This window comes from Physeter macrocephalus, chromosome 4 (genome assembly GCF_002837175.3).
Source record: "Physeter macrocephalus isolate SW-GA chromosome 4, ASM283717v5, whole genome shotgun sequence".
Taxonomy (NCBI): Eukaryota; Metazoa; Chordata; class Mammalia; order Artiodactyla; family Physeteridae; genus Physeter; species Physeter macrocephalus.
The window spans coordinates 16,818,227-16,833,026 of record NC_041217.1 but is presented as its reverse complement, the minus strand read 5'-3'; positions in this window follow the sequence as shown (position 1 = coordinate 16,833,026).

The window sequence follows — 14,800 nt, the reverse complement described above, 5'->3', positions numbered from 1 at the left end:
TCAGGTGAGTCATGGTCTCTTTTCCAAATGCTTGAAGGGCAGCCATGTGAAAAAGAGACTCAATTCATTCTAAAGCACCAAATTAGTAGCAATAAGTGAAATCACAAACTCCATATAACAAAGACATCTTAAATAATTTTAAAAGCCCCAAATGGAACATACTCTCTTGAGAGGGAGAGTTATTCCCAAGACTTAGGAATGCTCAAGCAGGGGTATGGATAGCTTAGAAAGAATTCCAGCAGGTGTGAGAAGTTAGAATAAATAATTTTTTAGGGAGTCCTTGCCAAAATGAAACGTATCAAGGGCATTGGTGCCATATAGTGGAAACCAGTTGGTTGCCCTGAAAGGTTAGTTATATGCTCAGTTAATGTCCCATCAGCAATCAGGATCTTTGCCACAGAGTGACGGAGATGGGGAGAAAATCACATAAGACAGAGATGAAAGTTGTGTAGTCAGAAGAAAAGAGCCTTCTTGATTATGCTGTGGACTTTCTGAAGTCTTTAATTCTCCCTCTAGCCCATCTTCAAACTGGCATGTGGGACGTACTGTAGATGGATGGCAATGCTCATCAGGAGAAGCACACACATATATCTTGTGGGTTGATTTTTTTATTTGCCAGCTCAAGAGGCGCAGGGAGATTTATTTGGAAGGATGGTAATGAAGGTGGGGAAGCTCTCGTTAGACTGAAGTTTCTGTTTCCAACATGTTATTCTCACTTTTTTCTCTTCTTAATGCTGAGTTGCTCTCTTTATTTCTGCTTAATTTTCTTTAAAGAGAGGATATAGCAAAATATAATAGGCCAGTGACTTGAGAAAGGATGGTAGTAAAGATGTGGGACCATAGAATTTCTATGTGTAATTTTTGCTGAGATATTTCAAATGTTTTAATTACACTCCACTTTTTAAAATTATACATGCACACATTTATCTACACACAATTATACACCATTTGAAAATAAATTGATTTCTTTATCCCCAAATGAGATTTCATGTTCCTTTTCTTGCTGTCTTGTTTTTGCTCCGCCCTATAAGAATGAAATCATTCACTAACGATGGGAAAAAAAAAATCACTTTCTTCCTTCCTAACAGTGGCACAAGGAAATGGGCTTACTTGGCTAGACCCTAAAAAATACAGCAAAAGAGATCACCATCACCATCCTGATCTGAGCCAAGGAATGGAATTGGTCACTAAAAGGAAGAAGTAGATTGATAAACTCTCGGCTTCCAGAATGCTATTTCCTGACAAGGAGACAGAGTCATGGCCTTTGGAGGACTGTTAGCAACCAGCACCAGGACCATCATTCTAATGCAGCAACTAAGAGCCTGAGCTGAAGACTCATACTAGACCTGAGTCCAATCCCAACTTAGAAAATGCGGTTTTCTATATGACGTTCATTTATTTACTTATCCTTTCTTAAATGAAAATGGAGATAATAAATCCTAGGCTCACATGACTTTGGAGATATTAATTAGAATAATTATGGGCACACCAGGCAAATAATGTTTAATTATAGAATATTACTGATTTTCAATGTAAATATTGAGTCAAAGGGCCATATGGATAAGTACATCCAAATGCATTTTGAATGCCAAAAATCAGTTGTAGCTGGTTGAAATTTTGTAGAACAAATTTTTGATTACATAGGTGATTGTTATTCACTTTCTGATTTACCCTTAAGTTTGACATCTCTCTGCCAAAGCTTGTCTTTTATTTTTCGTATTTCTGCAGTAGAATATTATCAAAATACATGATCAGGAATTTTGGAATGTTACTCGTGTTTGTAAAGTTTCAGTTATGAAAGCTAAAATGAAAATGTAATTACCTATAGGTTTTCACTTTATGAGATTACCCTGAACGTTTTGTTTATGTATGAAATTTAAACCTTACTATTGTGGCACAAGAAGTCATATGTCAAAAGACAGGTATGTACCAAATTTTCTTTTACAGGCAGTTTGAAATCACAAATGCATGTACCACTGAAAATAACTCTATATTATTTATTGTGGTTTGATGTCCAGGGCAGTCCACAAAAGCTATCCAACTCATACCCTACTTTCTCTAAAACAGGAATAACATTTTAGAAATAAAGGACCATATTTCATAGTATTTCTGTGAGAAAAAAAAAGAGTTTGGAGACTCAAAGTGGGGCAATAGAAATAGATCTTCCAGCTGCCTTACTCCCATTTTCATTCTAAACAAGTGGTGGTGACTTCTGAGGCCTTTAGTAGGGTGATAGCAGGAGAAGATTTAAGACAGGAAGCCAGTTAGTGGGAGAGGAGGAAGATAGGGGTGACAGGAAAATATGGGCGTGGAAAGCCGTAGCTGTATGTCTTTGTTTCAAGCTGTCACCCTTTTTTCTTTTCAGTTATCCTCAGAGAGTACTCTGGCAATAAACATAATAATAATAACAATGATCATTTATTGAGAGCTTGCCGAATTAGAGGCATAGTCTTAAGTGATTTTTAACAAGCAGTCGGTCCTGTTAATAACCCGGAGAGGAAAGTATTATTATTCTAATTCTTATAGATGAGAAAACTGAGGCTTGGGGAGGTTAAGAAATGTTGCCAAGATCATGCACAGAGTTAAGTGACAGAGCCACCTGAAACTGCCTTTAGTTATCCAAACTGCCAGCCGAAGGTAGAACCCAGCTCTGGTTGTGCTTTGGATGGTTTTCACAATGTTTTGACAATTGAAATCTTGGCCAACACCTAAAAATAGAGAATTTCAGGGAAATATTTCCAGCTTCTCTTAAAGTAGATAGTTTGAAGTCACCGGGTCGGCATTCTCACAGGCAATGTCAGGTGGAGTCGAGGGGTAGCCACCATCCTCAGAGAGAATGCGTGCTCTCCAGGGTTTTGGGTTTGGTTTGCCCCCCATCCCCTTTCACCCTCACTGGGCTAATTGTAAACAGAGCAAAATGTGCATACAGGAAGGTGCACAGTTCATGAAAAATAAAGTTCATTGAAATTCTCACAAATGAAACATGAATGTATTCATAACCTAAATCAAGAAATAGAACATTACCAGCACCTACCTCTCCAGAAGACTCCTGTGTTCCCTCACAGTTACTATGACTTCATCCCAAATCACCAGAGATTCACTTTGTCTATTTTTTTACCTTAAATAAATGGACAGATTTATTTGTATGTATGTTGTATGTCTGGTGGGTTTTACTCAACATTATATTTATGAGATTCTTCTACGTTGTTGAGAGTAGCAGTAGTGTTAATTTTTATTATATTTTATTTTATGATTATACCTCAATTTATTTATCCTTTGTACTCTTTGTAGCCCTTTGGGTTGTTTCCAATTGTTTTGGCTGTTACAAACAGTGTTTTCATTGGTATATTCTATCTATTTTTTAGTGAGTATATATATACACATCTCTTTCAGACGTACATAGGAGAGGAATTACCAGGTCACAGGATAGACATACGTTAAGCTTTTGTAGCCACAGCCCAATAGTTTTCCAAAGATATTGTAACAATTTATTTTCCTACCAACTTACTGGCTGAGAGTCACAGTAGAGTCATATTTTTTTTTCTTTTTTAAGAGTCATATTTTTTGATTACCATTCTTTTAAAATTTCACTATTATAATGAGTATGTACTGGCATTTCTTTGTATTCTTTTAAAGCAGTTTCATTGGGCTATAAATAATGTCCCATAAAATTCACTCAGTTAACATGTACAATTCAATGGTTTTGGTATATTTACAGAGCTGTTCAACCATCACCATAATGTAATTTTAGAATATTTAAAAAGAAAATTTATAAAGAAAGTTTCTCCCAAAAGAAACTCACACCCATTAGCAGTCAATCTCCATCTCCCTTCCCACCTCTAGGCAACCACTAATATTTCTGTCTCTATACATTTGCCTATTCTGAACCTTTCATATAAACGGAACCATACAACGTGTGGTCTTTCGTTAATAGCTTACTTCACTTAGTATAATGTTTTTGAGGTTCATCCAAATTGTCACGTGTATCAGTACATTATTCCTTTTTACTGCCAAACAATATTCCATTATATGGACATACCACAATTTGTTTCTCCACTCATCAGTAGATGGACATTTGACTTGTTTCTAAACTTCAAGGCTGTACTGTGAACATTTTGTATATATCTGTTGATGAACATGTGTACATGTTTCTTTTAGATATATGTAGGAGAGGAATTGCTGGGTCACAAAATACTCATGTGGTAAGTTTCTAGTGGCTGTATACAAACAGTTTAACAAAGATATGGTATAAACTTATATTTCTACCAATTTACCAGATGAGAGTTACAGTTGTGTGATATTTTGGTATTGCCATTCTTTTATTTTTATTTTTTTAATAAAATTATTTTTTTAAGAGAGCTGTTTTAGCGAAATTGAAAGAAAGGTACAGAGATTTCCCGTATGCTCCCTGACCTCACACATGCACAGCCTCTCATATTATCAACTTCCCCCACCAAAGTGGTATATTTGTTATAATTGATGAACCTACATTGACATATCATAATCAACCAAAGTCCACAGTTTACATTAGGGCTCACTCTTTGTTTTGTACATTGTATGGGTTTGAACAAATTTATAATGACATGTATTCATTATTATGTCACACAGAGTATTTTCACTGCCCTAAAAATTCTCTGTGCTCTGCCTTTTCATCCCTCCCTCTCAGCCCTATGCTTGGCAATCACTGATTTTTTTTACTGTCTCCATAATTTTGCATTTTCCAGAATGTCAAATAGTTGGAATCATATAGTACATATCCTTTTGGCTTCCTTCATTGATAATATGGATTTAAGGTTCTTCACTGTGTTTTCACAGCTTGATAGCTCATTTCTTTTTTTAGCACTGAATAATTTTCCATTGTCTTGGTGTACCACAGTTTATCTCTCCAATCACCTACTGAAGGGCAACTTGGTTGCTTCCAAATTTTGGCAATTATGAATAAAGCTGTTATAAATATCTGTGTGTAAGGTTTTGTCTAGACATAAGTTTTCAGTTCCTCTGAGTAAATACTAAGGAGCACAGTTGCCATATTATATGTTGAGAGTATGTTTTGTAAGAAACTGCCAAACTGTCTTTCAAAGTGACTGTACCGCTTTGTATTCCCACCACCAATAAACGAGAATCCTTCTTGCTCAACAACCTCTCCAGCATTTGGTGTTGTCAGAGTTTTGAATTTTGGGCATTCTAATAGGTGTGTCGTGGTACCTCATAGTTTTAATTTTTATTTCCCTGATGACATATGTGGTACATTTTTTATATGCTTATTTCATATGCTTCATATGTTTATTTGCCACCTGGTGAGGTGTTTGTGAAGGTCTTTGACCTATTTTTATAATTAGTTTGTTTGTTGTCTTACTGTCGAGTTTAAAAGAGTTCTTTTAAACAGTTCTTTATCTGAAGTGTCTTTTGCAAATATTTTCTCCCAGTCTGTGGCTTGTCTTCTCATTCTCTTGACATTGTGTTTCACAGGGCAGAAGTTTTAAATTTTAATGAAGTCCATCTTATCAATTATTTTTTTCATGAATTGTGTCCTTGATATTGTATTTACAAAGTCATCAGCATACAGAAGGTCATTTAGGTTTTCTCCTATGTTATCTTCTAGGAGTTTTATAGTTTTACATTTACGTCTGTAATCTGTTTTAAGTTAATTTTTATGAAGGGTGTAGGTTTGTGTCTAGATTCTTTTTTTTTTGCATGTAGATGTCTAGTTGTTCTAACACCATTTGTTGAAAAGACTATCTTTGTTCCATTGTGCTGCCTTTGTTCCTTTGTCAAAGATCAATTGACTATGTTTATCTTGGTCTATTTCTGAGCTCTCTATTCTGTTACATTAATCTATTAATCTATTTTTTCACCAATACTGCACTGACTTGATTATTATAGTTTTATAGTAAGTCTTGAAGTTGGGTAATATCAGTTCTCCAACTTTGTTTTTCTCCTTCAATATTGAGTTGGCTATTCTGAGTCTTCTGACTCTGCATATAAACTTTAGAATATGTTGATATCCACCAAATAACTTCCTGGGATTTTTTTGGTATTGAATTGAATCATAGCTCAAGTTGGGAAGAATTGACATTTGGACAATATTTTTTTCATACATATGAACACAGAATATTGCTCCGCTTACTTTGATCTTTGATTTTATTCATCAGTTTTGTAATTTTCCTCACATAGATCATGTATACATTTTGTTAAATTTATACCTAAGTATTTCATTTTGTGGGGTGTTGAATGGAATTGTGTTTTTAATTTCAAATTCCAGTTGGTCATCGGTGGTTTATAGGAAAGTGATTGACTTTTGAATATTAAGCTTGTATACTACAACCTTGCTGTAATTGCTTATTATTCCAGTATGTTTTGTGTTGCTGTTGATTGTTTGCATTTTCAACATAGATAACCATGTCATCTATGAATAAATACAGCTCTATATCTTCCTTCCCAGTCTGTCTACTTTTTATTTCTTTTTTCTTTTCTTATTGCATTAACTAGGACTTCCAGTACTATGTTGAAAAGGAGTGAGTGGGGACATCCTTGTCTTGCTCTTGATTTTAATGGGAAATCTTCTAGCTTCTGATCATTAAGCATGTTAGAGGAAAGTTTTTTGTAGATTATGCATTACATTAATTTGTTTTCAAATGTTGAACCAGCCTGGTATAACTGGGGTAAATCCTACTTGGTGTGATGTATAATTCTTTCTATACATTTTTGGATTTGATTAGTTAATATTTTGTTGAGGATTTTGCATCTATGTTCATGAGAGATATTGGTTTGTAATTTTCTTTTCTTGAAATTTCTTTATTTGATTTTGCTGTTAGTGTAATGCTGGACTCAGAATAAGTTAGGAAGTATACCCTCTGCTTCTATCCCCTGGAAGAGGTTGTAGAGAATTGGTATAATTTCTCCCTTAAATATTTGATAGAATTCACCAGTGAACCCAAGTGGACCTTGTGTTTTCTCTTTTGGAAGGTTATTTATTATTGATTCTATTTCTTTAAGGGATAGAGTTCTATTCAGATTATCTGTTTCTTCTCGTGTTAGTTTTGGCAAACTGTGTCATTTGAGGAATTGGTCTATTTCATCTAGGTTATCAAATGTGCAGGCACAGAGTTATTTATAATATTTTGTGATTCTTTTCAAATTGTAGAAATTATAGTACGTACTGCTGCCTTATTGCATTTTTAATTTGCATTTTTAATTGAAGTATAATTGACTTATAATATTACATTATTTTCAGGTGTACAACACAGTGATTTGATATTTTAATACATTATGAAATGATCACTACTGTAAGTCTAGTTACCATCTGTCACCCTACAAAGTTATTACAGTATTATTGACTATATTCCCTATGCTGTATGTATTCCCCCATGACATTTATTTTATAACTGAAAGTTTGTACCTCTTAATCCCCTTGTTTCGTTATCCCCCACTCTCTTCTCCTCTGGCAATCACTAGTTTGTTCTCTCTATCCATGAGTCTGTTTCTGTTTTGTTTCATTTATTCATTTTGTTTTTTAGATTTCACATATAAGTGTTGTCTTTTTGATGATAGCAATTCTGACAGGTATGAGGTGATATCTCATTGTGGTTTTGATTTGCATTTCTCTGATGATTAGTGATGTTGAGCATCTTTTCATGTACCTGTTGGCCATCTGTATGTCTTCTTGGGAAAAAATGTCTATTCAGATCCTTTGCCCATTTTTAAATCAGATTGTTTTTTGCTATTGAGTTGTGTGAGTTCTTCACATATCTTGGATATAAACTCCTTATCTGATATATGATTTGCAAATATTTTCTCCCATTATCTTTTCATTTGGTTGATGGTTTTCTTTCTGCTATGCAGAAACTTTTTTTGCTGTAGTTCACCTGTTTATTTTTGCTTTTGTTGCCTTTGCTTTCAGAGGCAGATCCAAAACTCATCATCATACTGATGAAAAGAAGCTTATTACCTATGTTTTCTTCTAGAAGTTTTATGGCTTCTGGTCTTACATTCAAGTCATTAGTCCATTTGAGTTAATTTTTGTGTACAATGTAAGACAGTAGTCTAGTTTCATTCTTTTGCATATGGTTGTCCAGTGGTCTCAACACAATTTATTGAAGAGATTATCCTTTCTTCATTGTATATTCTTGCCTTTTTTTCATAAATTAATTGTTGAGTTTGGTTTGCAATTTTGGGGAGGATTTTGCATCTATGCTCATCAGTGATATTGACCTCTAATTTTCTTTCTTTGTGTTGTGTTTGTCTGGTTTTGGTATCAGGATAATACTGGCTTCATAAAATGAATTTGAAAGCATTCCTTCTTCAATTATTTGGAAGAGTTTGAGAAGGACAGGTATTACATCTTCTTTGAATGGTTCGTAGAATTCATCAGTGAAGCTGCCTGGTCTTGCACTTTTGTTTAAGGGGACATTTTTTGTTACTGATTCTCTTTCCTAACTAGTGTTCAGTCTTTTCAGATTGTGTATTTCTTCATGGTTCAGTCTTGGAAGATTGTACATTTCTAGGAATTTATTCATTTCTTCTAGGTTTTCCAATTTGTTGTCATTTTCATAGTAGTCTCTTATGATCTTTAGTATTTCTGTAGTATCAGCTATAACTTCTCTTTAATTTCTGATTTTATTTTTTGAGCTCTCTTTTTTCATATATATATATATATATATATATATATATATAAAATGTTTATTTTAAGTTGATAGCAAGTTAAGTTTGAAAACATTCTAAAACTCTACATTTTTCCTCACCCCCAACATTCTGTCTTCAGTGTGACATTTTGTACTGTTTTTGTGTCTGTATCTCTTTAGTAATTGTTATAGTTATTTTTACTACTTTTGTCTCTTAACCTTCATATTAGCTTTATAATTGATTAGTCCACTACCTGTACTATATATTTACCTTTACCAGTGAGATTTTTACTTTCTTATGTTTTCCTGCTACTAATTAGTGCCCCTTTTTTCAGCTTAACGAAGTCCTTTTAACACTTCTTGTAAGGCTGGTTTAGTGGTGGTGAACTCCTTTAATTTTTACTTGTCTGGAAAACTTTTAAAATCTCTCCTTCAATTCTGAATCATAGCCTTGGAAGTTTCTTGCTTTCAGCACTTTGAATATATCATGTCACTCTCTTCTGTCCTGCAAAGCTTCTGCAGAAAAATCTGTTGATGATCTTATGGGGGTTCCCTTGTACATAACAAGTTATTTTTCTCTTGCTGCTTTTAAGATTCTCTATTTTTAACTTCGGATATTTTGATTATAATGTGTCTTGCTGTGGATCTCTTTGGGTTCATCTTATTTGAACTCTCTGGGCCTCCTGGATATGGATGTCCTTTCCTTGCAGGAAGGCTAGGGAAATTTTCAGCTCTTATCTCTTCAAATAAGTTTTCTGCCTCATTTTCTCTCTCTTCTCCTTCTAGGACCCCTATAATGTGAAAGTTGTTTCACTTGATGTTGTCCCATAGGTCTCTTAAGTTGTCCTCAATTTTTAAAATTCTTTTTTCTTTTTGCTGCTTTATGTTAGTTCCATTGCCCTGCCTTCTAGGTCACTGATTCTTTTTCTGTTTCATCTAGTCTGTTGTTGAATTTGTCTAGTATTTTTCAATTCAGTTATTGTGTTCTTTAGTCCTGTGACTTCCGTTTGGTATTTTCTTATCTTTTCTATCCCTTTGCTGAAGTTCTCTCTGTGTTCATTCACTCTTTCCCTGAGATTGGTTAGCATCTTTATGACCATTACTTTGAACTCTCTATCAAGTAGATAACTCACCTCCATTTCATTAAGGTTTTTTCCCCCCTCCTTAGGTTTTATCTTGTTCTTTTGTTTTTCATTGCATATATTCATTGTTTATGAAACATGTAATGGCTCAAGATGCTCTTTCATAAAATTTACTTTGGCTTCTGGACAACAGTTAATGGAAGTGCCAATCACCTTAACCTATTGTGTGATTAAGTTGAAGATAGGTTTCCATCTTTGTGACAATGTTATGGACTAAATGTGCCTCCCACCCCCTTCAATTCATATGCTGAAGCCCTATCCCCCATCCCAAATGTGACTGTATTTAGAGAAATAACCTTTAAGGAGGTAATTAAGTTTAAATGAGGTCTTAAAGATGCGGCCCTAAACCAATAGGACTGGTGTTCTTATAAGAAGAGGAAGAGATCAGAAATTGCACATGCACAGAGGAAAGGCCATGTAAGGATACAGCAAGAAAGCAGTCATCTGCAAGCCAGGAAAAGATGCCTTACCAGAAACCAACCATGCTGGCACTTTGATCTTGAACTTCCTGCCTCCAGTACTGTGAGAAGTTAAATTTCTGTTGTTGAAGCCACGCAATCTGTGGAATTCTCTTATGGCTACCTGAGCAAACTAATACAGATGATAATGTATTTTTTGCCTACTCTTGCACTAGGATAGCATTTCCAAGTTCCATCTGAAAATATGTTTACCAAGAGTCCTCATCCTTGGAAGACCTTGGATGTTGTTTTCTCACACAATATAGAGACTATCAAAAGCTCTGCTTAGTGTCTCAGCTTTTAGACTGCTTTTCACAAATCACAAATGCCTCAAGAAAAAAAGGTCTTGAATGTTGGGTTCATTTCTTTTCACTCTTAATTCTCTTGGATCTTGATCATTCTCAAGCCCTGGCTTCCTACATAGCCCTGAACTCCAATTTATATCTTTCTAGCCCCAGGAGACTGTACAAGGTCAACTTCACCTCTCAGTCTTTTAGCTGCCATTCTATGCTTGGATTCTTGGTTTCTTGGTCCTGCGGTGTTTAAAAAATCAGAACTGCTCAAATAGGAGAAAGACAAATAGTATATGACATCACTTATATGTGGGATCTAAGAAAATACAACAAACTAGTGAATATAACAAAAAAAGAGAGAGGTTCACAGATCTAGAAAACAAACTAATGGTTACCAATCGGGAGAGGGAAGAGGGGAGGGGCAATATAGGGGCAGAGGATTAAGAGGTACAAACTACTATATATGAAATAAATACACTACAAAGATATATTGTACAGCACAGGGAATATAGTCAATATTTTATAATAACTATAAATGGAGTATAATCTTTAAAAGTTGTGAATTGCTAGGCTGCACACCTGTAACTTATGTAATATTGTATATCAACCATACTTCAATAAAAAAATTGTTAACTCCCTTCTTTAAGTTCAATTCAAATCAAACTATTTTAATCTTCTTTTGCTATTTGTCCAGTTGCGATTTTTAAAAACTTCCTTTTGCATACGTCTTGATCATTTCTGTTTCTATGCTTTCGCTTATGTAATTTTCTTTGCCTGATAACCCTCTTGTTCATATTTTCAATTCAGTCAATTCAAGATCCTTATTACTATTAGGTCTTAACATTTGTCCCCTCCAAGAAAGTTTTCTTAACTATTCCCATCTCACTTTAATCCTATTTGCTTACCTTTTAGGCATGCAACAAACTTTAAAAAAAATTCTTATACTAAATAACTTTGTTTTGCTTTTAATTACTCTTCAGATTCTTTATGTCAACTGGACTTAACTCTTTAAGGGAAGTAATTTCATCTTCCATTTACTAAAATATTTCTCTGGTCACATTACTTTTAATACAGTAATGCTCAAAGGTGAAAGATTCTGTATTGAATCCTTGTTGAGCAAAGAATGAGTAAACTATCCAGGTTCCAAAAATCACAAAATGATCTAGTTGTACATATTCCTTTCTCCTAGTCAGTGATGTTATTAATTTACAATATTAAGTATGAATGAAGGACTACTTTTTAAAAACTATTTTTTATGTTTCATTCAATTGGATTATTTTCACATGAAAAGAGGTATGCAAACTAATTTCTATTAGGTTGTTTGGAATTAAGTATGAATGCCTTGAAAATACACTAAAGAGCACAGACTAATTTCCAGCTGGAAAACACGTTGACTATGAAACACTTCAAGCCTACTAAATAATCATTATTGTATGGTCTTACAATTCCCCCTACAAGGCAGCAAAGTAACTGTTCAGCTTAGCGTTAAACACACAGTGTATGCTTCCTCTCTATTTGAATCAGTGATTTATCCCTACCAGTATGTGCAATTTTGTCATTTCCTAAAATCAGGATTCTTTAATGTATTGATGTCACTTTGTGGCAAGGATTGTTTAATGCCACAGTGTGCAAATGAACTGCATCCCACATCATGAATAAGAAGCTGAGAACTATACATTGAACTCAATGTACTGATAAGTGGTTGTATCTGTTCGCACCGGGCGCAAGGTCATTTCCTCATTAAGGAGTTGAAGTATTTACAAGTGGAAGAGTGCTTAGCACTATGCTACTGTGTTCTGTGAGGGAGCCTGCTGGGGACACTGAACCCCAAAAGGAGCAAGCAAAGTACAAACCACAGATCAAGTTGGGATTTCACTCCATTCTCACAGGAAAAAGTTTGAGATTATAAAATGGGAGAACAAGTGTTTCGGCATTGTGGGCTCTTTCGCATCAAAAATCAGTCACGTTCTCAGTCCAAATTAATGTCATTGCTCTCATTTAGAGTCTTTCATTCAGAGCGTTAAGTGAGGAAAGAGTTCATTTACTACAGAAGAGCTAGAAAGCTCATTGTTGAAGATGTAACACAAAGATGTGATGAGCTGTAGTTTTAGATGAACTTAAAGACAGGAGCTAACAGAGTTTAACGCATGGAATACAGACCAACCTAAACAACATTCTCTTGTGCTGTGCATTCATTTACTCACTCACTCATTTTTTTTTTTTTTTCCCAGTATGCGGGCCTCTCACTGTTGTGGCCTCTCCAGTTGCGGAGCACAGGCTCCGGACGTGCAGGCTCAGCGGCCATGGCTCATGGGCCCAGCCGCTCCGCGGCATGTGGGATCTCCCCAGACCGGGGCACGAACCCTTGTCCCCTGCATCGGCAGGCGGACTCTCAACCACTGCGCCACCACAGAAGCCCTCACTCATTTTGCAATACAATTTTATTCTGATTCTTTATGTAGTGGTTTATTATAAACTGGAACTTGGACCAAGTGACTTCTATTGATCCAGCAGTGCTACTGCTTTTCAGGCATCACTATGATCTTACACAAGTTCTACAAAAAAATTTGTGATTTATTTTTTACTGTGATTTCACTTTGTTCCTAAAAGGTTTTGAGCTGCTTTACACCGGAAAAGAAAATAAAATGGAAGTGAAAATCGGGGCAAAATTAAAAGAAGGGTTGGAGAAAAAAAAAAAATGAGACTGAAGACAAGATTAGCACATAAAATGGACACCATATAGCTGTGAGAGGCCGGCCATGAATGTGAGGGACCAGACTAAAAAGGGGATACAACTGGTAACAAAATTCACAATTTCCCTGAGATAAGAATGCAATATTGACTTCACAGCCACAACAATATATTACCACAAATAAGGATAACTACTAAAAAATTTACAGATAAAAAAAATTACTTCCCAGAAGAAACACTTTACCCAAGCAGCGATCATAACTTGATCTCAGGATCAGCCAACTTAGTGTATATCTAAACTTATAACCAAAAATCATCTATATCATAACTACAAAATAATGGGACTAGTTAAAAAATAACACTCCATAATGTGTGCATTCAAATGAGTGATGGTGTCTTTATAGGCACTTTCTTAGGAAGCTATCTATTATTTTATAGCTTCTATTTCTTGAAACATTTTTGGAACTTTCTTAACAACATTTATCCAACAGGTATTTTATTCGGTGCTTGGTGGTCTGCCTGATGTTGGATAGAGGGCATTTATCAAGAGAGACAGTATTTGCCCTCAAAGAAATTAGAGACCAGCAGGAAAGAAAGGCATTACCTGATTAACTACACGAAAGTTGATGAGTATTTTGATTTCAGAAGTACTGGAGGGTCCAGTTCTGAATACTCTCAAGGTATATGCCTTTAAACATCCACAGTGCTCTTGATGTTTTAATGGTCAATATTCATACAGAATTAGCTCATATTGGGAATGCGGGAAAGAAATTGTATATAAGTTGATGTAGTTAAGTAGTTTTCAAGAAGCAACAGACTGCTTTCCCCATTATATTCTCTACTAAGAGTCCATATTTCATTCTTCTTTCTCCTCAATGCAAAGGCATTTTTCGCTCATCTGGATACCCTCTATAGTTATCAGGAACTTATGTGTGTGCCGGGGTGGGGGGAGGAGCAGGGAGTGCGGTGGTGAAAAACAAATACATTACACGGATTGGCTACAGAGCACCTGAGTCATGCACGGGTTTGGGTAACAGTGAGAAAGATAAAACTGGCATTCTGAATCATGAAATACTTTGCAGTTCTCAAGAATATATCAAGAGCAGGGATTATTTTTCTTGGGTGTAGTGATATAACATGAGAGAGAGAGAGAAAGGGAGGAGAGGAAGGTAGGTCACTACATGTGAACCTTGCAGACTGTGGCAGGCCAATTCACAATTTTCTGTCACTCACAGTTTTGTTTCTGAATTTCCAGGACAGGTAACTTTGAAGCACTAAGACTATATGCAATAGCTCATAATCTAATGCTGAAAGTTATTTTAAAAGAATGAATTCCCAAAATATTGTGAGTCCTAGCAGCAGCATTAGAATAAGAGTCCAGTCTCCTAAGATTATTATTAGAAAAGAACAGGAATTATCGATTCCCTTACTATAAAGTAATACATCCTATAAAAAAAGAAAAAACTAATCGGGGAAGAGCAAAACTAGGCTTAGTTAGAGTTAGAACCCGTTATAACAAGAGGCCAAGCTATATACTCCCCACTCAGCAAAAACATCATCTTGGGTTTTTGTTTTTGTTTTTCATCAGTTGTTTC